Source organism: Larus michahellis, chromosome 2 (assembly GCF_964199755.1).
Source record: "Larus michahellis chromosome 2, bLarMic1.1, whole genome shotgun sequence".
NCBI classification, from domain to species: domain Eukaryota; kingdom Metazoa; phylum Chordata; class Aves; order Charadriiformes; family Laridae; genus Larus; species Larus michahellis.
The window spans coordinates 34467892-34491873 of NC_133897.1; positions in this window are offsets into that span (position 1 = coordinate 34467892).

Below are 23982 nucleotides of genomic sequence, written 5' to 3' on the forward strand. Positions count from 1 at the left end.
ACCAAAATGCCCATTCAACGCATTATCTGTATTTATGAATCACTGCATAATTACCTCAACTAGTGTCACCCCTAGGAGAAATATCATGTTAAGCCCAGTTGTTTTAGCCATATTTAAAAGCACAAATTATATTTCTACAGACGGAAAAGAGAAAGGGCAAAACAAAACTCAAACATCTGCATTGTTGACTTGCTACTGATTTTTTGTCTTCTAGGACTTGATTCTGCAAGCTTCCTGCAGTTGTCATCCTTCCAGGCAACACCAGCTTAGAAGATGTGGATCTCTACTTATCTAGCAATGCACTTCAGTTGCCAGCTAAAGCAAGTATAGGTTTAACAATGTTTTAACTCTGATTTCCTCTGTCATAAAGCATAAAAATATACAGCATAAAAGGCAGCCAATTCCAATTACTGAGTTATCAGATCACTGAGGAGGTCTAGACATGTTGAAAGTCACAGGAGAAAAGCCCTAGTAGCAGAACTCATGCAGGGAATTTGAAGCCCATCACCCAACATTTGCTGGATTTTTTTTATTCCCACCCAACAAATGAACCAATACAATGCTTGACCCCCTCCCCACTCCTATCCTTTTCTCTCTCTCCTCCTCTTCAAACTTCTTTTGGAGAAGGCTGGGTGGAAATACCTTCTCTCCTCCAAACACTGTGAGAATAGCTGGTCCCCTAACACTTCCAGAGCAGCTTTACTTCAAATGCCGCCACAGCAGCAAACAGGTCTGATGAGGATTAACACCTCCCTGTAATTGGTGGATTTTGATCATTTACAGGAGTGACGTTGCTCCCATTGCTCTCATTGATTTTGTTTCATAAATCCCAAGTGTGATATTATCCCCCTGTAGTTTAACTGCTTTTTAGGTGGTGGGAAGGACGGCGAAGAGGAAGAAAATGGGGGGCAGGTTGCACAGTTCACACTACATTTAATACTCCAATTTGGATGTTTCAACTTTCTCTGGTTTAGGCTGCCTAATTTTCGTCTTCAGCTTTGTTTGTTTCACTTCTCGCTACTTGCTTTAGCTTCCTTCAGTTTGCGATGCGGTTACCCTGCTTTCTACTGTCTAAATTTGTGATGTATTTAGAGGTGCTTAGATTCAGTCGTAAAGGAGGTCACACAGAGTTCAGAAATGTTTGGAAAGGGGGAAAAAAAAGTCAGAGAAAGATCCCCTGTTTTTCTTTTCTCCAGGAAGGGTGCTGATGGTTTTGTGATTTGCATGGTAAGTGTTACTGGGGACTAGCTCTGGTGTGGCTTGTCCACACACACTCAGGACAGTGCAGGGTTGCGATGCTGCGTCCTTGCATGAGATCATATCTGCAAATGAGCAGCGGGAGATCTACTGAGGCCAAGGGAGGCTGAGGGAGGAAGGGAAGAGAGAGACTGCGTCAGTCCAATTCAGAATAATTAATCTAATCTTCCTGTTACTAATCTGACCAATTCATATTATCCTTCCCCTCAAAACAAGCTGCTGGATGTCGCATTCTCTTTTTTATACCCTTCCTGTAGCCATTAGCCCTACGTCAGCTTATGTGATATATCACGTATCCTTTAAAACTCTACATTCATTTGAATGAGTTCCTGAGTTATTAGTTCCTCCATCCACCCACAGATCCCTCCCCTTTCCTCCCCCCCGCCCCAGGTAATCAGCAATTCAGCAGGACGCTCAAAGCCTCCACTTACAAAATTATCTAGCTAGGAGGATGTTAGAGGTTTTATGTATATACGGAAGAGGACCAAAAACAATTGGCTGGGTAAAACATTTACACATAACTTCTGGCTTTCTCTCAGGCAGAGCTTTTGCAAGGGATTTATAGGTCAGATCGGCTCAACAATTTCAGCCTATTGCCCACCCTACCTTAACAAAGCTTGCGTGTGTTTGTACAGCTGTGCTCGTAGCTGTGGGAGTCCCAGGGATCCCACAAGCCTTCAGTTCCTCTACCTCCCCTTCATCATTTACCAGCACACAAATGTGCACAGAATGAAACTGTAGAAAACTGTCTGACTAGCAGGTTAAAGGCCCAGGATTCAAACCCTGTTTATTTTCTTTGCTTGATTTCCTGCTGCTACAGTGAGTAAATGGTATTTTTCTCCTTGCCTTTTTACCTGTTTGTCTATCACTGTTTGGCCAAGAATGAAAGAAACCATCCCTTTCAGGCTCCCTTAGAGGACTTCAAGGGACATACAGTGTTTATACGCCGCTCTGGCTCTTCAGTTTTTTCTGGTTTTTGGGGGGTTGGTATAAAATGGAGGTGGGCACACAGAAGTAAAACCATCTGCATCTCCTGAACCTTCATGCTGAGGAAGGGACTTATTTTAATTAATATTAAGCTAATTCATGATTAAGTCCAATAAATGCTTGATGCTGACCAGTTTAGAGGCAGTTAATATACCTTTTTGAACTGGTGCCATGAATTACAAAGTCTGCCATCTGGGGAGGTATTACATTTGAAATTAAATAAAAAAAAAAAAAAGTCAAGATGTTTCTGAAAATTAGCTAGCAAATTCCAGCCAGCCAATCTTACATTCATTAGGATTTTTTTTAAACAGCGAAAGAAAACAAGGAGGAAAAAAAAAGGTTCTTAAATTATATCTATTAACCTAATAAAGTCCAGAAACTCAGAATTTCAATAAAATATTAGCTTAGCTAGTGATTTCAAAAGGAACTCTATTTGTATTTCAAGTATTATTGTCATTCCTAAAGTCTGATGCCAGTTTGATAAAAGCTCTAATTCAGAAAAGTATAAACTCTACTAACAAAAGAAATTAAAAACTGTCACATTTTCAAAGGATCCTATTACTCAGTTCTTGCAGACATTTCTAATTAGAGAACTGTATTCATTAACACTTGATATGTTAGCAATCTGCCAAGATTTTTCCTTTTCTCTCTCAGGCGTTTGGGCCTCTGTTCTGCAGTGAGCTCAGTGAAGACCCACGTCCACATCCAGACTGACTCCGAGCATAGAAATTCAAGCAGTGGGAGTGGGGGCAGAAGGTGGAGAGGCTCCAACACAGACAGCTTGCTGGGGCAAAGCAAAGTGACATTTAAGTTCCATAGTGTTCTGATCTCCACTCCATTTTTTTTTTTTTTTGTAGACATAAAAAGGAAAAAGGAGAACCTCAAGTGTTGTTCCCATTGACAACTGTTTACAAAAGAGAACTCATCACTTGTTGAAAAAAGGTTTCAGGCACTGGCTGAGGACTAAGATTATGTTCCTGCTTGAAAAATCATATTGATATTTCTGATTAAAAACAAAAAGTCAGGCTGCAGGTTCCTGCACACAAAAAGGCAGAAGTTTTTTGGGGGGGAGGAGAGGAGTTGCCTTTTTGCCTTTGACACATTTTCAGGTTCACATTTTCATGATTTCTATTAACTTTTGGTGGTTGAAACATTTTATTTTTTTTTTTAATTAAGAGCTGAAATTATTTTGTCATCACAGTGTCCTTGTTTTAGGCCACAAGGGGACTGGAAGGAAGAGCTTTATGCCATACTGAATCAAAGGTCTTGTTTCTTTCCACTGATATATGTACAGGACACCTTCAAGAGTTATAGCTTTTCACAATCCTGCCTCTTGACTCAGTAGAGAGGTACCTGCGCCTCTTGGAAATAGCTGCAGAGGCACTGAAGAGGTAAGGCAATATGACTTCCATTGTCAAAGCTCAGGGTAAAGTGAGGGGGAATAATACTCAAATAGCAGTACCTATTGTCACATTGTGCACATTTCCACCAAGGGAATAAGATAAACTGTATTTACTGCTGAAAGTGTGAATAGCTGAAGAAGCAGCTAATCTTGTTTTCCAGTTAATGAAGAAAGTTAGATTATAAGCAGACAGTACAGGAAGGGGGTGAGGGACTGGAAAACTCAAGCCCTTCCCCTGAGATACATTTGGAAAAGATCTGTGGGAGAGATGAAGGAGTTTTTGTTTGACTTTCCATTTGTTTGGTTTGTTACACTGCAAAACAGAAAAAGGACGTGGGTATAATACAAATCTCTCCAGTGTTACAGAAGATCCACCTCCCATATTAATCAAAACATGTGAAGATAGGCGTTTAACTGCAAGAATTTGTACAGTATGGTAAGAGGGAGAGATTGTTGCAAAAATCTGGAATGGAACCAGTCAGTGAACACGGATAAAACACAAATGTATCTAGGAGCAGATGAACACGTTTGAAACCTCTTGCCATGCACGCAAAATTCATGATGTGCTGTGCGTTGAAGTAAGAAAAAGTATCCCCAAGACTATTAGCCTGGAAGCCACACATAATTTCTGAAGAACTCTAGGAGCTTAGTCCATAATTTACTCAGGGTAGGGGACTTTCTTTTGTTTTTATTCATTTTCCAGGTACCAATTAATTTTGGACCTGCCTCACTTACCCAAATAACAAAGATAAAACTATTATAAACAAAGGAATTAAAACCAAGTAAATATGCTGCCTGCCACTTCTTTATCTCCTTTGTCCTCACTGAGACTAAAATTATAGGAAGATCCAAGTATGTGATATTTTTTTCACCACCTCATATGTCAAGTGCGTATTTATCCTGATTATGACAGGGGCCACATCTTGTCAAGAAGCTTCGGTCTGCTTGCAACCCGTAATAAATGCACCTACACATGACATGTTAATAGCTCTCAGAGTACAATGGAAAATCTTAATTACAATCTGTGTGTTTTCCTCACACTTCTAAGGTGCTATACATACAATCCTGACTGCATAGGTCATCTCCAATTATAGGCTTCTAGTATGATTAGAGATATACAGCTTCCAAAGAGAATATCTGATGTGATTCAATGGTAATCCTTTTGTCATGGTGCTATCTTGGGGATAAAATTTCTGAACAGTGGATAATACATTAAGGTAGCTTTTGCCTTTAGTACAGGAATTTTTCATTTAGTAGATCTGTACAATGCAACCAGATGGTTAACAACCCACATTTTTTAAGTAGAGGGGCGCATTACAAAGAACACAATGTGGTTGTTATCAAACCTAGCAGATAAACCAAGGACCAACAAGCTTTGAGGCTTATACCTGACATTTGTGAGGTCTGGAGATTTGTAGAGCACTCTGGAGAAATTTTATAATTAGTAAGTTACACTGTTCTCATGATGTCAGCATCTAGATAAAAATTGTGTTTATTCTTTCTTTTCACTTTTCAAGAAGGATAGTGCTTCACTTAGGGCTCATTCACCCTGTGTCTGTCTATGGTTCTCACTGACACTGTAGCATTTAAACCCTATTCCTGCTAATCCATTGCCATTTAAACCTTGACCTGGGAACGCTGCAGAAAATACGGTGTACTGGGGAGTATGACCGGGTGGTTGGCAGGAAGGATTTAGGAATATTGGAAAAGCTAATCAAAAAGAAGCAAGAGAAGCACAGAAAGAAGAAGCCGTTACTGAAAATCACAGAGGCAAGTTCTTACAGGAGACTGTGCAATGTAATAGAGATTCCCCCTGGGAAAAAAAGGTCTCTCCCTATAGGTACTGAAAAACACATTTTCCAGAAACAGCTATTGGTGTTCAGAGGAACAGATGACAGAAAAAAAAGAGGAGGAGGAGAAGAATTCAGTGGAAAACTGGAGAGAGGAAAAGGACAGGAAAGAAATTAAATGCACCACCAAGAGTTCTGGTTGTGATTTTAATGGCTAAAAGGCTCACCAGACCTTACTTTGCTTTGCACAGCTACCACCGCCAATGTGGGCAACTCTGTGGCTCCCAGCAAGGACGTCCGTTGAAGAGGAAGGTTGTCTACTGCATGTGGGAGATAAACTGGAGATTATTCCCCATGTTTGGGCCTTATGAATGACAATCTTTCATCTCTGCTCTGTGCCTGTGAATATACTTGTAAAACCCTACAAACTTATAGCAAAGGTAATTGTAGGTTTGGGTACAATAATAAAATAAAGATGAAATTAAGGCATAAATGGTTATGCATAACAATGCAATGTTCAAAATCCCTTGATGCAAGGCTGGTTTGTGGGGTTTTTGACTATTTTCTGTAGCACTGGAAACTGCATCTCACACTGGGAAATGTTGTGCAGTAACTTTCATTTCTACAGCTGAAGAGTTAGTCATAAGAGGCAATTTTTGTCCCTGCTGGACTCCTGTAAACTTCAATCAGGTTTGGGTTGCATCCTTAGCTTTCATTTTAAAAACAGCGAAGTTAGAGTTTTTAAGTATATAATAAACAATGACATAAAACAATGAGAAATTTTTATAGAATAGAACTGGATAAAGCATAGCTATTTTCTATGAAGGCTTATCTGAGCTGTCTTCACTTCTGAACATGAAACAGAACACAAGACACTAATTTATAATTGAATATTTTCTGTTGTATATATTTGTATTTAAGGGGTGTATATATGTATTTATATAAGGTAATGTATAATAATGCATCCAAATATTCTTGAAAAGCAGCATGAGTTAGCTTTCCTTTCTTTTTTGTTAGGATTACAATGTATGAAATGGTTCAGGGAACATTTGTCATTCAGCTGGTTTTGTAGATGTGCACTTTGCTCCCTTCCTCCTCATCCTCCTCATCCTTGAAAACAGCACCCCTGTTAGCCTAAGTAGTCTGTTTCCAGTCTAGCCTTCTTTAATCATGACAAAAAGCCTAAAAGCCAGCAGAAGGTCCAATGTAATGACATTTTTTAAATAGAGAAACACTCGGCAAGTATTTATTGTGATTGGCCTAATTACAGCAGTAGCAGAGACGTGCCAATATGCCCATTATGGTTTTCTTACTCACTGTAACATCTCATTGCAGAAACTGAACTTTCAGCTCTAATAATGGTGGCAAACCTGATGCTTTTTTTACGGCATATAATATCCAAGGCCTCTGTTTGCTTATTTGGGTCTAGTCCAGATTGGTTCTAAGGACTGAAATGACTCCTGGGTTGTTTTTTTTACTCGGGGGGGGAGGAAGAACTTAGACAGTTATGAATGATATGACGCAATGAACCTCTTCCCACAAGACTCTTTGCTATTACAATTCACACCAAAAGACAGCAGACATTTTGCTTGGGGGTCATGCAATAGGATGTTAGAAGTGATGATTTCTGTGTCTCATTTTTCTATATTAAATCCTGAAGTAGTTGTTAAAAATAACTGCTCAGGTACTGTGACAATTGTCTTTGGTCTGAGTTGTATCAAAAGTGACAGGTGACACAGTGCATTCTCGGGCAAATTTCACAATGAGTAAGGGTGTGCTGGGGGGGAAAAGTGATGTAGCCTTGCTTACCAGAAGGAATTAGGAGGAGCAAAGCAATTAAAAACTTGAACTGAGAAGTCATGGTCTGGTTGTGTCTCCACATAAATATTCTTCCTGTCTCCTACAAGATTGCTTTTTAGTATAGTAACTCTTCTTATCTCATTGTATTTCATGCCAACTACCGCGGAACAAAGACCAGGGTTCACCAAAACTGAGGAATAGTCTTGTATCCTCCAAAGGGGCTGAGAGGCCTGGTGTAATGAGAAAGCTTGTAGGATAAGCAGAATATGATGTCATTCTCCAGGTCCAGCAAGATAGCAGTCTTCCTGAAAGTCAATTAAAGCCAAGAATTTTTGAACTAGGAGCTCAAAGTTAGGACAGACGATGTGAATGCATGTCAATCAACACGAGGCAACACCTTTAAACCAGCAATTTAGTGGTATTAGCTGTACTTTCTTCTTTTGACATTTCTGTATTAAGGAAATAAGCTCGCCATGATCATAGCCACAATGGATATTTTAAATTTCATTTTCTTACAGAAATTTGTAGCAAATTTCAGCTGCTCACCTGGATGTGTTTATATACCACAGAGGTAGAAATTCGGACTGGATATTTAAGGATCTTTAAGCATATCCACTCTCTAATTCTTAGATCCAAAGGTAACATCATAATTCTATATAAAAACAGCATGAGAAATGCAATGCTATCTGGCTCCTTTATCTTTTAGAAGCAGGAGTAAACAGCAGGACTGAATCTCTTTATCTCTTCAAACTGAACTCCTTTCATTTTCTTGTATCTAATTCATATTCTGCCTAGTCAATTTGTAATGAAAGTGTCCTTACTGTCCTCACTTGTTACTACATTTAAGTAATGCAATAAGGAACAACAGTAGCTTAGCAGTGAGAGCCTGCTCAATATTTTCTGTTTTACAGGAGCAAAAGGGAGATTTCATGTAAAATCAAACATCCTTGCTATGCCTTCTGGACATAGTATTCTTTCTCATCATCCCAGGAAAACCTTTGCAATTATGTAAGATACAGGGCTGATCATTTGGGCACTGGAAACTTCCAGGGAACTCTAATATGTCTTTTAAAAAGGCACAATTCATTGCTGTCACCTTATTTTTTAAATAACTGCTACTGTGACAAATATTTCTATTTCATATAAATATAATTTTCTAACTAAGGTTCCCAAAGTTTTGGTTTACTGTACTCTATGATTTAAAACACAAGAAAACCACTGGTATATTTTCTTTCTTATATCTTTCTTAATAATCTTAATAATTTATTATTATTATTATTATTATTATTATTATTATTATTATTATTATTATTATTTTAGAAGTGGATATATGAAGTTAAGGCAATTATTGTTTGAGTTTCTAATTTACCACTAATTGGTCTTCACCTGAAATCACAGAACTTAATTGATCCAGGATATGATAAGTTTGGTCCATGTTATGTGATTTTTCAACCACTTCGTAATTTTTATAGAAAATAACCGTGAGGATATAAGCAGTCACCACATTCTTTTCTCACCAGGAATATACATGAATTAATTTATATGCACGATAAGCAGCAGGAAAAGATTAAGTCCAAAGGGGAAATCCTATATCACTCAAGTATGTAATTGCATATTCACTATATGTGAACAGTTACATGTCCAGCTGAGCTGTATAATCACCACAGTTGTAGGTGCAAATTATGTAATTGTACATGCTGGTAATTGCCATAGCTATTTGCCTGTGAAGTCACCTCATTTGCATCTGTGACAGTGGCCTCTGCATTTTCAAATTAGGGGATCCATTGTGAGGCAAAACTTTTAAGAAAATAGAGCCCTAAAGAGTAAGTCTTATTCCCGTACAAATGTCTCTAACCCTGAAACAAGTTGGGAAAGGTATATGGAAAAGAAACAAAATTATGTCTCCCAAGAATGTTACTGGAATATTTTGACATGGTGTCACAACATTTTTAAGCAACAATTGCCAAATGGCACTACTGCAGGAATCAGTATGAAAGAGCCCTTGCGGGAAAGTCTGTTAAAAAAACATGGATATTAAAGAGAAGTCATGTGAATGTCAGTTCCATTTTGCAACTATTAATCTAATGCTTCAGTCTAACAGACATTTCCAGACATTGTATTTCTTCACTTGCATCACCTGGCTTTGGCCTTCTCCAAGGGTAAGCCAAATGGTCTACAGAAAGAGTTGAGAATGGGCTTGTTTAATTGACTGACTCTGTACTTTCACCATTTCTGGAACGAGTTCTTTTTTCCTCTTACACTCCCACAAAGCAATCTTAAACTCTTATGCTAAGAGGGAAGGTCACTCGCTTCCTTTATAATTAGCAACCTACTACTGACTGCTGGAATTTTAGAGAGAACAAATCTCCCGTAAAACACCCAGTTCGTGGTCTGGATGGGCACATGTCCAAAATTATGATCTAATTCACAGCCTGTTGCTTGAACATGATGCACGATGCTAACCTAGCCTTAGAAGAAGATTATTAAGAGCAAGTTTACACCAGCCGGTGCAGCATGAGAGAGAGCTTCTCAAGGTAGTGCCACACAAGTGGGTAAACTGATAGACACGCTGTAGTACAGACCCAAACAAGTAACACAGCACTGCTGCTCCCAAGTTAATCGAGGGATTAATCCTGCTGAGCTGTTTTTCTAACACACGACTCCTCAGCAGGGGTGGATTTCCCAAGTCAGAGTACAGCACTTGTGTTGGGGGGCTGTTTCTGGCTCCAAGGGCTTCACAGACATCGCAGCCCTTATTGGTAGACTTTGAGCAACCACAATGAATGGGGGTTTCGTATTAATGCTACTAGTAGTCACTGGTATCTAGCACATTCAATCTGAAGGCTCATTTTGCAAACACTAATGATGGATTACAGTACCTTACTATAATTAACATACATGTAGGTTAATTGGGGCACTTAGTGGACTTCATGATCACAGGGCAAGCACCATGCTGCAAATAAATGTAGCCATTTTGTCTAATGCTCTTCCTTGGACTTACCAAGTGAGCTTTTGATCACTTGTACTTCAATCCTTAACTTCTGTAATCTTTGATAAGCACTTTGATGATAAGCACTGCTTTAATAGTTTAGTAAATTAATCTTGCACATTTCAGTATGTATCCCAAACCCACTGCCAGTCATGTCCGCTTGTCAGCTTGCAAGGTTGGTCTTTCTACATAACACCTGGCCGGGAAGACAGTACAATCCTGTCTGCATTATCTTGTTTTCTGTTTAAAGTCTGTGGTGGGAAGGATGACAGCTATGTATGCATCCACCAGCTATGTGAATGACCCTTGTTTGTCCATCGCTTTCCAAACCAAGCTATTTTCTGTCCTTGGGCCCTACCTCATATATCTTCTTGTTGGGAATCCAAAGGCCACAGAAAATGATAAAAAGAATTTGGCATTTGTATCTGAAAAGCAGTTCCAGCCATCTCCATTTGTCAGCTTCCAAATCAATCTCGTGCAAAATCAGACCTATAGGTTGTATCACCCACTCCAAGAGCTGGAACCAACGGGAAGGGCTCAGAGAAGGAAATGTATGGAAATTCTTTCACAAAAGACAAATCCTGCCAGAGGCAGGCTACAAAGGCCCATCTGCTCTGGTGAGCAGATATGTGGGCATGATCCCCTCTTTGTTATTTATGTGGGGCTTAGCTTCATAACGTGGAGTGAGGACAATACCCCTGTTCAACACCAGCTGTATAATTTTAGATAGCACTCAATAGCCAATTGAGCAAGACCGATTCCAATCTGTCAGCGTAGTGTGGTCTGCCCTGTCGCAGGAAGTGTTGTTTTTGGAACAATGTTGAGCAGCCATTGCCATTTTGCTGTCTACTGACAGAAATTAATAGTGAAGGCCTCATAGAGCAATTTATCAACAGCCGTTTGAATTCACACTTTTTTCAGCCCTCCTATCTCCAGACCAGCGCAGGGCTGCCTGCCTATTTATGTCAAAATGTCAGTGGAAGGTAGAAATTGAGCAGGATCAACTCCTGGGAGTAACTGATCTCAGTGACGCTGGGTTTGGTTAAACTCTGCCAGGACTGGTTTTGAAAGAGGCTGAAACCCTCCGGCTCAGGCCTCTGACCGGTCACAGGAGAGATGTAAACACAGATGCAGCAAGGCCACGGAGAGCCCAGCCCTGCAAACACAGCGCCCCAGATAGTACAATTAGCACTGCGCGAGACGAAGCGCCAGGAGAAAACCTCTGAAAGAAGCAATCATTTTTTCGTCAATTCAACTGTGTAACATAAAGTAAAAAAACATAGCCATGTTAACTGACATGAAAAGGAAGTTTATTTTCATTCCTTTTATCCTTTTTTTTTAAAATTAAAACAAAACAAAACAAAACAAAACGAAGCACATTCCCACTCAAAGAGAAAACGTGGACTATGGCCATTTAAAAATCTTTTGTCAATTCAGTTTCATTTGCTGAAAATACCAGGCTGAGATTAGTGTTCCTTCATATCCACAAACTGTGCTTGCGACACAAATTGTGTTGCCATCCACCTTAAATGACAGTGTAATTCTGCTAGAACACAACAGTAGTCCCAGATGTACCTTATTAGTAGTGACAGGGTGTATATAAAGAGTGCCAGGGTGGTGGTGCAATTTCAGTATTCATAAAGAAATAAATTAACATCAGAATGAAATTCAAGGATACTGTACCATACAAAAGAGAAAAGAAAAAAGAAGTTCCTGGGGTACTGGTATTCGTGTAGAACAAATATTCTCTTTTTTTTTTTTTAAAATAAACAAAATTAGGACTATTTGCTAGTGAGAAAACTATTTGAAGTAATATTTGTGTGTATATATGTATAAACATAAATTGCAATTAAATCTTAATTAAGAAAATATCACTCTCAGCTACATAGCGATTCTAAAAGGATTACCTTTTTAAGCATGAATGACAGTTACGTAAAAATACCTTTGTATGCAGTAGCTTTGAAAAAGATTAATCTCTAGGCAGGTTTGTCCCTACCGCTTTTCTCACAATCTAGCATCACTGGGGAAAAGTAGACCTTACAGTCTTGCAGAAACTTTGAAAGCACATTTTCCAGTAGCGGGCTTTATTTTCAGCAATTTATCTTTTGCTGCTTCCTTTCTTTGAATGCTACTTTTGATGCTGTTTTGTGTGAAGGATAACAGCAAACTGGCTGGAAGAACCTCAAAGGGGGTGAGGGGAGAGGCAAAAAGAAAACAGGCTGCCCTGCTTGACAAAGAAAAATAGGCTTTCCCATTCTCTCATGCAAAAAGCTGATTTTTCCAGTATAAAAAAAAATTATGGGGTTCTTAAATTTCTGGCAGCACCTAACATAACATTCATTATTTGATATCCTAACCACAGCATCAAACCCCCAAAAATTCAATGAGGAAAAATTCTTTTTTTTTTCTTCAAAGGAACTCATTGTATACTCCACTGTCAATGGAGAGAGGAGGTTGTGAGGTTTTTTTTTCCTCTAAGAAGCGAGATTTTTATTGCAAATCAGAAAGACTGTGGAGATCCAGGCTATGATTCACACTAAAAGCCTGGCACACAAGGACCCTTCACGACATACTACAAGGTCATGAGCTGTGAAAATTAATGCGGAGAGTACACCCTCGTTAATAAACAGTTTCGCAGAATCTGATCAGCCCAGGAAGAACTGGAATATACTTTTTTCTTAATATAGTATTTGTTTGTGGTTTATAACTCCTTGGGCATACTGGCTTGGTTAGGTGCATATTCTTTTTTCATACATGAGATCAGGCGTAAAGGTAGGCGCAGGAGAGAAACAGGGATAGGAACCATCAGGGTGGGGTGAAGGGTGAAGAAACATTGCTTTCGCTGACAGACAAATAGGACTTTGAATTACTTGTACACCAACTCATTTTGGTAGAAATCAATTGCACCGTGAAAAGTAATTAGATCCTACCTTCATTTCACCAATCCAAATGCCTGTCCTAAATTTTGTAGGAGATGAATGTGAGCATGGGATCACTGCTCGGCAGGGGATGCAGGAGAATCCTCCTGCCAGGACCCCATTAGCACAGCTACTGAGTTCCAGTTGTGGGTATGGACAGCCATATCACCTGTTGGATATTTTAAGACAGTATGTCATCCATGGCATTTATATAGCAGATTCTGGGTGATACTGCTCGCACATAGGAAATTCTTTACTCCTTCTCTCAAGCTACAGGTGCTTTTATAAAGTCTACAGGTGGCATCTACTAAATTCGGAGAAGAAACATCAATAAAATCTGGATATGAAGTTATGTACCTAGTTAGAAACGTGAAACTGAAAATGTAACTGTGAATTGACTGTGGCTGTGCTGACCATGTTGTGGATCCGAAGATGGCCAGCATGTAATCAACAGGTGCATTAGAAGAAAATATCTGGGACTTTCAGCAACGCTGTGAGATCTCAGTTAAATCTGGGTGTTCAGTCTATCCTGAAAACAGTCAGATTATCCCTGTATACTTCATAGTTATCTGTTTATCAACTTTGTTTCAACTTTGTATACTTTGTATAAGTGCTTTTCTTTAAGAAACCTTCTCTTTCAGTACTTCTTCACTCTTAAAATAGGATTTTTTTCAGGTGATACTGAATCCAAGACAGAGCAATCACTTCTCCCAGCTTCACAAAATTTACCAGCCCCTTCTGGTAAAGTTCCATTCAAGTTGTTACCCCTCTCATCCATCTATCTACCTTGCCCTTCTACCAGAGGTCGCACCTCTGTGGTGGTATGGGGCAGCTCCTGGGTGGACACAGCCGGGTCTCTGTTGTTCCAGTTCAGTCTAGGGTCTTAGAATAACTCCACCTTTGATGTCATTTAAGATTAAGGACCTGGGAGCAGCCAAGGCACATTTATATGTGTGTGCTTTTAGATATGTTGATCGCTACTGGGTTGGACAGTGGGAAAAAGTGGCACCTTAAACTCACATAATTAAATGAGAATTTGTTTAAACTGGCATAATTAACCTAGAGTCCTAAATCAGAGAAAGCTCTAATGTAATTCCTATTTTTCTAAAATTATTTTTTTCCACTGATAGGACAATATAGAAATATAGTTACTTCACGTAAGAGAAAGAGTTCATGTAAGAATGAATGTGTTTGTGGACAATGTCATTGGAAAAAACGGGGAAAAAAAGGGTACCAATATATTATTCATCCTCAGGTTGACAGACAACAAAATAATATAGCAAAAGTAATGAAAAATTTAGGTAAGCAAAATGTGTTCACAGGGAAAATTAGAGCTCTCTTTCTGACCTGAGCATGTAATGAGGATGCTGAGTCTGCATTGTTAGTAAAGGAAGGACAGATCAGAGAAGGTCCTAAAATGAGAAAGGTTTCAGGCAAACAGACAAACAAGAAAACAGGTTAAAAATATCGTTGTTTACATTTTGCAGGACTGAATTTATTTCCCCTAAGTATTCTTAATCCATGAAGAATCATGATAATTTCACATGGAGTGTATGAATGGGTTTTGATGATTTAATTTTTCTATCTAGCATTGAACAAGCCTTCTGTGATTGTGAGACCTGATGAGATCATTGTGAAAGAGCTTGTACTTACACCTGTTTTACTTTTTAGAAAGCACACTCAACAGACATGGAAATAGGAGGGTCAAATATATCTTGATCAGAGCTTTGCCCACAGTTTAGCAGTTTAGCCATAAGGCAGCGAGAGATAATATTTCAAAGGTACGTAACATTGTATGCAAACTGCTTTTGTCTTGCCAACAGACTAATCTGATTAGCAGACCATTCCTTCATGATTTGGGTGTAGCATCTTAGAAACGAGACTTTTGGTTGTCTTTTCACTGAATTTCTACCAGTAGGAAGAGATGAACGTGTTGGTCTGTGCACTTTCCACTGAGATACATAAGCACTAGTAGAGCTGGTTTGTACGTTATTTCAGCTGGTATAGCCTCTCTATGCTTTCTGTATTGAAAATAGGTGTTTATTACTTGGAAACCCAGTAGAGAGCTGTCCTTTAATCATTTGACTGTGGGATCTGACATGTTATAAAATGCACCTGTTAGAGACTGTGCTGGAATTCAATTAGCTCTCATGTGACTTTTGCAGCTGAACTAATGGGCTGAAAGGTTATACTGGGTAAATACAAGATCCCAAATTGATTCACAGAGAAGTCTGGAGAAATGTCGTGATTTCACTCTGTAAATTTTGGCCATACCGCAATAATCACATTGTTATTTTGCTCTAAATAGACCATTACTAGAGTGATACTGCTTATGTATTTGGAATTTTCAAAACAAAAGTCTTTTAGTTAATACTTCTCGTGTTAAAAGTCAGACACTGGAGTAAGAAACAAGAATTGCTGCACTACAATAGTTACAGTTTTATAAATGGTGACCATTTCTTTCCACTCAGTGCTTATGTTGTCACATTTGACCAGTATAGCTAGACATAGAGCAAATCCATTAAGAAGCTTACTATGACTTGTTATAAGAAAAAAACGGTTTTAATTAACATGCCTAAAATTAACTTGTAATTGCATTATAACAATTTAATAATAAGATACAATTTTCTTTTATGGAATATCTACTATAGAAAAGCTTTTTTGGTGTGTGTGTCCACCAAGGTTTTTTGCAGATTTCTTTCACTTTATATTTTCATGAGGTATTCTATAGCATGGTGTGGTATTGGCTGCATGATCCATTTCCTACTCTTACACTGAACAAACCAAACTTTTACTTTTTTACTAATACAAATGATCATAAAAGCTACACCTTGGTCAGTTTAATGTAATCTTTTAGAATCTTTAGCATTCTGTAAATTTTAGATTTTACATCTTGTAAATGGCAAATTACAAATACCTGAGCTTGTAAAACGTGCTTAGATCTACACAACAAAGGTATAAAACCAGAATATGAACAAGCTAATACAAAAAGTGTTAGACATCTATATTAATAGCTACACAATTTTCATTATCTTGTCAGATTTTTTTCCAGTTCTCCATCTGTCAAGACTGAAGCTAACAAACTTAGGTCTCTTGCTCCAACCCTTCTGCCTCTACACCTCCTATAACTGCACATTTTTCATGAGCTATTGCTTTTCTAATCCAGAAACCTGAGATATATTTTGCCTTTTATAAAGCCTTTGAACAGACTCTGCTCTAGAGTGACCATTAGTTTTGACCTCGTTTCCAGGTGGGGTTCCAAGTGTATTTTGTTATAAATAAATAAATATACAGGTGTATAGATGTGTACTTTACTATGCATTAACTTGATGGTAATTTTGATTTTCCCCTTTTGAGATGACCAGTAGAGCCCTGCACCATCCTGGGGAAGCTGGAGTACTATTGAGCTGCGGTCAAAGCCCTTCCACCAGCTCCTGCTCACCATTCGTCAGCCTCTGTGAGAGGGAAGAGGAGAGAGTTGGATCATTACCCTACCTCCTGACTAAGTTATATTTTCAATAAGCTTGTTCAAACAAACCACCAACCCATTTCAGCTGAAACTTTCAAAATGAATTCAACCTGAGGCAGAGTCCTGGTGCAGAGAATTTCAGCATAATGGGCCGAAGTCTGGCAAAGTTGTAAGTGGCTTCTGGGAGAAACATTAGGTGTGCTTCGAAATGGGACAGAAAAAGCCTTAAGTCTAGAGGAATACAAGAAAATCATGAAGTAGGCTGTTTTGTTACTGTGAATATCCAATATGGGCTGAATTGATAGGTCTTCTTGCCCTCTCCATGCTCTGCTGGTTTTAGATTTATTTTTTTTTTACTATTTTTATTTTTTTTTTTAGCACAGTACAAAGCTAAGCTCAAGGAGGAACCTTAGTAATTCTTAGAACGGGTATTGCTCACCATTTCTTTCTCTTTGATTTTTTTTGGTCATGTTTTCTTTATTTATTCAAGTGAAAGATGCAACCAATTTTGACAGGCAAATGACTGCAAACTGTGGTTTAGTAGAATGAATGCATCCTTTATGAAGTTTTCTAGTTCTTGAGCAAGAGAAACGTAACATTGCTGCTGTGTACTTAAGCTGCCTCTAGTCAGTGCTTGGAGAGCTGCCATTCCCCGCTGGTTGCTGCTGTGGTTAGGAGCCTAAGTGAGAGTAAAGTTATCAGGTGGCTGGGTATAACATTAATTAATATATCTTGAATATGTCTTAGCCCGCAGCCTTGGAAGAACTCAGCCTACTTTTCTATTTGCAGGTTTCATAACACAATGTGCATATATAAGTTTAAGAACTTTTTTTTTTTTAAAATTATATTCAGTTTTAAAATTAATCAATGATCTTTTTCTAATAGATAATCTCGTTAATTAATCCATGGTGCACTCTGGAATTTTCGGTCTGGAGAACCAGCAGTTTAGGATTCAAATGTCCTGTCTCGAGGGTGGTACCGCACTATTTCAGGCCATGGAGTCCCCTTAAACAGTTCAGAGTATGAACAGTAAGACTGTCTGACCCCATAATGACTAACCAGAGAGGTTTTGCTGAACTTGAATCAAATGTCTTCCTAGGCTCTACATTGATTCTTACTTAAATATAGAACTTAAAAAGAAAACATAAAATTAAAAAAAGATGAGACAAGCAGGCACGGAGTCACTTTAATCACTTTTACTACAATGGAAAAAATTGTAGTGCAAGAATTCATAACAGAAGAAAATTCAGGATGTTCACGTTCACAATAAAATGAGCATCATTTTATCACTGCGAGCCAGCCATGCCACCTTGAAAATATGAAACAATAAATCCATAACAGAAGTTATTGAAGAATGACTGATAGATTACAAAATTAAAATAGACATCTTTCAGTACCTAGGACATATATTGATTAAAAATGAAAAATACAAGTCGTGCATTTCTGTTGTGAAAATGCTATCAAATCAGTTTCCACATTCAAATTAATCTCCCCTCTGCCGTCAGTGAAAATCTGGGAGATTTCCTTCTCTGCACCTATTCTTTTTCTTTCTTGAAGGTTGTGTTTAATTTGCACTAAGCTGCAGCGAAGAGAAAGAAGCAAAAGCAGCCTCTCCTAGTTTACTCCAGTTTTAGCCAAAAGCAAGAAGTTGCCACTCAAAGGCAAGGCAAATCAGAAGCTAAGGCACACCACAGCCCGACGCCTGGCTGTAAACTGCACCTGATTCAGGGCATATGTGCATGTCTGCAAGGTGCAGAAAGGCAGGCTCCGGCAAGGGAAGAGGCATCGAGCATTTCATTGGAATGAAGTCAAGAGAAATAACTTATTTGGGGCCCTGCATTTGTTGTCAAGTCAGAGGTAGATTTCTGGGCAAGAAAGCTGTTTGCTCCTATTAGTTTCTGTGGAGTGCAGAGAGATCGAGCATGCCTGTTTTCTGTGGCAGAAGAGAAAGGTACCAAATAAATACTTAGCTCGCTTCCTCAGTTTGTTCTCTGAACAAACACAGCTCAGCCAGACCTTGAATGGTCTCTGGTCACCTGAGCCAAAAAGGCAGCAGCTCCTGGTCGGTTGCAGGAGGGCTGGAAAGCCGGGGTGACGGTACTGCATCTTGTACCACACTCTACAAAACAGATTGTGCCCAGTGTGAGCCAAAATGAGGGGGAGGCAGCAGGAGGAGGCTCCTCATCTTTGGGAAGTACATCTCCCCATCCGAGTGCCACTTCAGCATCGCCTGATCCTTCCTACCTGCTCCCAGGCACAGGGGTGTCCTCTCCTCCAGCCCTCCCGGTGTGCCCCTGGGGCTTTACTGCCTCTGGGCTCACAGATTCACAGAGCCACTTTCAGTCGGCAGCGTAGGAACGCAGCTCCCTCCCCATCAGCCGGCAAGGGGAGAGCTCTCGCAGCAGCAGCTGCGGTTTTCCAGGACAGGCTCTTGGGCCGTGTCTTCAGAGGCTGTAGGGCAGGCCCTCATCTGGTGTAAATTGTCAGCCTTGCCGCAGTCCAGTCAGCAGAGATCTGTCAAATTTGCACCGCCTGAGAAGCTGTTTCTCCAGTGACAACCCCGCGTGGTTCGGCCTGCTTTGTGTTAGGAGGTGACTGGCTCGACCTCTGGAGAGACCTCTGAGCACAGCTCTCATTTTAGTTTTGGGAAAGTTTCTTTGAGGTTTGTATTAATGCTGCCACCAGGAGAAACTCTGTCTGACTTCAGGGTAGGAACACATGTTCACCTTTTAAGTCCTCGTCAGGGTTTCTAAGACAGCAGAAAAGTGGCAGGATCTTTTAATATCCAGCGGAGAGGATGGCTTAGCAGCTGCCAAGTAGGACCAGTTGACATTGCTTGGGAATAGGAGCAAGCGTTGCTTTTGCTCACTCCTCCTGCCTCCCTCAGCAGACTGAACGTAATAAATATAGTGGTAAGAAACAAATGGTCTCCCCCGCTGCTTTACTAGAAATTGGAGTGTCAAGTCTTCCTCTGCTGGATAAAAAATAGAGTGGGCAGGATGTGACAGGCTTTCTAAAATAAGCTTTGCAGAAGGTAGAGTGCCTCACAACCAGGATATGAGCAAGAGGGTGGATATGATCTGAGAGGGGCACCACGGTGTGATGGAAAGCCCCAAGGAGGAGTGGGGAGAGATAAACCATGAGTGCTTGGTACGGAGCAGAACACTTACAGTGCCACTTTGAGGGGCGTTTGTGGTTTATGAGGTCTGCTGAGGCGGCTGCTGGATGCGTATTGGTGTATTATCACAGTAATGGATTGTGTTTTAATTACCTGCAATGTGCCCAATCCGAAGTAACGCAAAGAAGAAAATTTGGCTGCTGCACCACACAGCAAGTTGTGTTGCGGTTTTAAGATATGCTCAGACGGGTGGCATGACTCCTCTCCACACACCGTGGAGGACACGAGTCCTGCATGAAGCTCTGTGCCTTCCCCTTTCTTCAAGAGGAAGGACACCTCTCAGGGAGCAGAAACACTCCCTCCCCTGTCCCTAGCAATTCTCCTTATTAACATGGGAAAAAAAAAAGGGGGGGGGGATTCTTTGGCTTCATCCTTTAATTTAGAAACAGACAGGGAAATGGGCTGGTGCAGCCATGCAAGCTAAGGCAGATCCTCAGCTGGTGCAAGTAGTCAAACTCCCTCTTATTCCAGCTCAGCTGTAGTAATTTACCCAACAGGGGTAAAAGTAGAATGGTAACACCTGTGCCCACGAGAAGAATCCTACCCTTTTCTTCCAAACCTACATCTTAAGGGTAGCCACTGGTTTTGGCAGAAATGATCATATAGGAGACCTGCTCTGCCCTCAGTTTCAGCATGCAGCAACAGAGGAGTGATGGCTGAGGTGTGGCTGGTAACCGTAGAGCATGCTTAAAGCGAAGAGAGAAGGGAAAGGGTGCGCTTGCTGCGACCAGCAGCACTGTGTCAGCATTTGGGTTGAGATCGTGATGAGCAAGCACAGGGTGGATAGCCTGTTCCTAACACAGCAGCCCTGCTCAAAACTTTATTAGCTAAAAATGCACTAAAAAACAATCTCAGGGAAAGAAGAGAGACCGAACAAGAGTGCTTCATCAGTAATGTAGTATACACCCCTGCCTGCTTTCAGCAAACTCTGAGCTCCCAAATGATATTACAGTTTTGATCAAATAGCTGAGCTTCAGCGTGTTACCAATGGCACCAAAATCAATAGGCAGAGAGTTCCTATGGTTAAAGTGTAATTGCAATATCAAAGGGATTTAGGAAAATAGTGTCACATCCCATAGAGGAAGCAGGCAGCTGGGGACTTGATGTCAGCATTTGAATGAATTCAAATACCTAAAACCAATTTTGAGAAGCAGTGATAAACAGCAATCCTAATTCAAGCATGGCTGTAGCAAAAAAAAAAAAAAAAAGAAAAAAAAGGTTTTTTCCCTCTGGGTGTGGTCCTAGAAACTGCAGTGATCCCTGGAGCTGTCAGACATACCCCACGCATGAGTCAGGCAACAGTTATACAAGCGGCTTCTATGCTTTGTGTTATTCACCCAAGGAGAGGAGATATTTAGGTCAGGTAGCAAAGAGCACCTGTGTAGCTGGGTGAAGAAGTTATGTTCTCTCTTCAGCATAGCGAAGTACCCGAGTAGCTATTTTGTGGGGGAAATATTCCCCAAAAATTCTACATTGGTGTCCAGCAGGGGTTTACAGCTATCAAAAAGATACACCCTCTACATGTATTTTCAAGGTTTTCTGTATAGCACCAGCAAAAAGGGAAGGTGTCAGATGATGCTACAGCATACAGCTAAAATCTTTTAACAGCCTTATTGATTGTAGCTGGGGTGAATGACTGGTAAGATGATCCTCTGGACACATATTTTGGAAACTTTTTGGTCAACTACCATGCAGCCAGCAGATTTAGGGCCAGTGATTAAATTACTGAGGGCTTTTGTTTTGAAGTATGTGCTCCTCAATATATCTTTCAGGGCTAGCCATGTGCCGAGGGGTTTGTAGGCAAACTGTGGTTCTCTTTTTTTTTGCTTTCAGAGGTCTCATTACAGGCTGCTGGCACCGGCAGCCAGCTCCCTGCTTATTTCGGATGACCACATCACTCAGCAGAGGCTGAAGAGAGCAGACGAGTCAGTCAATGAGTGGGTCACAAGGAGTCAAAATGTACCTTTCTTCCTGGAAGGCAGAGGCTTTTGGTTGTTACAAAACGGTGGCGTGCAACTGTTATTTTGAGCCTGGAGAGTTATTGGAGCTCAAGCAATTCTTTGAATAGATACTTTTTCACAGGAGCCAAAGTCGGGCTTTGGAAAGCAGTAGGACATAATGCTGAGTTTTTGTAGGTTTTTCTGAGATGCGGGCTGCAAAAAGAATCATCACTTCAGACTCTCGGTCAGGGTAATTTGTATAGCCCTCTTGGCTTCCTTACTGTTTAGCCAGTAGATTTTAGGGCTAGTGATTTAATTGTGGAGGGCTTTTGTTTTGCATACGTATTGTGGTTTGTTCCTATAATTTGGTTGCTGTCCTGCTAGGACAGCACGCTAAGAAAAACACTGTGGGTTACGTTTGGGGTTTTGTTTTTGTTTGTTTGTTTGTTTGTTGTTCTTCTGAACGGCTTCAATAATTTTTTCTCCTGAAAACATTAATATGTACTTACTAAATATGATGTTCAGCTCTTCAAGTCAAAAGATGAGCTGAGGCCAATGGAGTTTGCACCAGCTGAGGATCTGTCCCCTGACTTAAAAACAGACAAAAGGAAATACCGTCCAAAGCTGACTTCTCTATTACAGTGTTTCAGCCTATGAGAAATGCTTTGAGGACATGATATTGGGATTTTTTTTTTTTTCAAGAGGATCAAATGCAAGAAATAAATAGGCATGCAAAGTCTGCTTCCCAGGTTATTTGGGTTTCGGAGCTCTGTTGTGTCCTGCTGCAGAGTCTTTCCTTTTGCTTTGGTAAAACATCAGAGTGTAGAGGGTGACCCTGTGCACTTGTTTCAGATGAGAGTAAACAGAAGATGATATTACTTGTCTGAATGAAGTGGACTATCCCATGGAGGAGAATAATAGCTGTCTCCTAGAGCTGTTTTTCTCAAAAAGACTAGTGAGAACTTAAAAGTCGAAAGACCCAAGAAGAGGGTGAAAGTTGATTACTTTAAGGATTAAACTGTTACCCTGGTGAAGTCAGCAAATACTGTTTCTAAGCAATGATTTCAGTGTCTCTTGAGCACTGTGAATCTGAACCGTGCGATTGGGAATGTATTTCTTAAAGATATAAATATAATATTATTAGTTTTTTAAAATGTTATTTGGTGTTTTGACTTCAATAAAATACATTCTGGAGTGGTGTATAAAAATCAGCTTACGCAGAAAATTTCATCTGCACATGTGTTTTTAAAATATGTAAAAAGCTAGAAGTATGTCATTAAAAAAAATTATACAGCTCTTAAATTTGCATCAAATTGCAAAGGATTGTGTTCTGTTAAAAATGCACTTGCATTTGGTGTAGATTTTTCCCCACTTATCCTTCCTTGGAATTCTTCCGAAGAGGAAAGCACTGTTGCTCTGGTAGCGTCTAGTTAGGTAGGGAGCGATTTTTCACAAAGTCTTGATTATTATTTCATCAAGAAAGTAGGTAGATATTAAAGGTTGCCCAGATGGTTTATATATTACTATAATAATCTTGTTCATAGAAACTCTCACAAAGAAAATAATTAATCATAAACATACTGTGATCCCCCTAAAGCAGTGAGTGTTTTAAGTTGAAATCCCATAATGGCTATGACCTCTAACCCTGATGTAACTGTTTCTATCCTGGCTACTAAAGTGGCTGCTCATGAAAGGCCATCAAATACAGCAGTAAATGCAAAGGTTAACAAAGTTAGTGGACCAAACAAACTTGATACTGAGAATGAACTTTCACATGTAGCAAGAAAATAAACACCGCTCTCCCAGACTGATCTACACAGGAGGTTTGAGATGCCAAAATATTAAACGTTATTAAGCGCATAATCTCTATTTTACAGATACGTGTTTACTCTGGGGGTTACCATCCTTTCATATTGATAAAAAGTCTTCACTCAAATTAAAAAAAAAAAAAAAAAGTTCATGCACTAGTGAGTTTTCAGTGAGATGGTTTTTGCTCTAGTGTCCAAGAGAGCACTGGTAATCGGTTGGGGAAGAGCAGGCGTTGCACTGAGATGTGTAAATCTTAAGCAGTTTTTGTATGTGTAGTAGTTATTAACATGCCATTTAATTTCTAACCCCCTCTCCGAGGTGTAATCTGTGTGTCGTATTGTGCTTCAGGAGTCTGATTTGTTAAGGGATAGTTATTCTTTCCAAATTTTTCGTGTTCCATTTCCCCACCGTAGACAGGGAAATGTAACTTACCTCTCCACTCT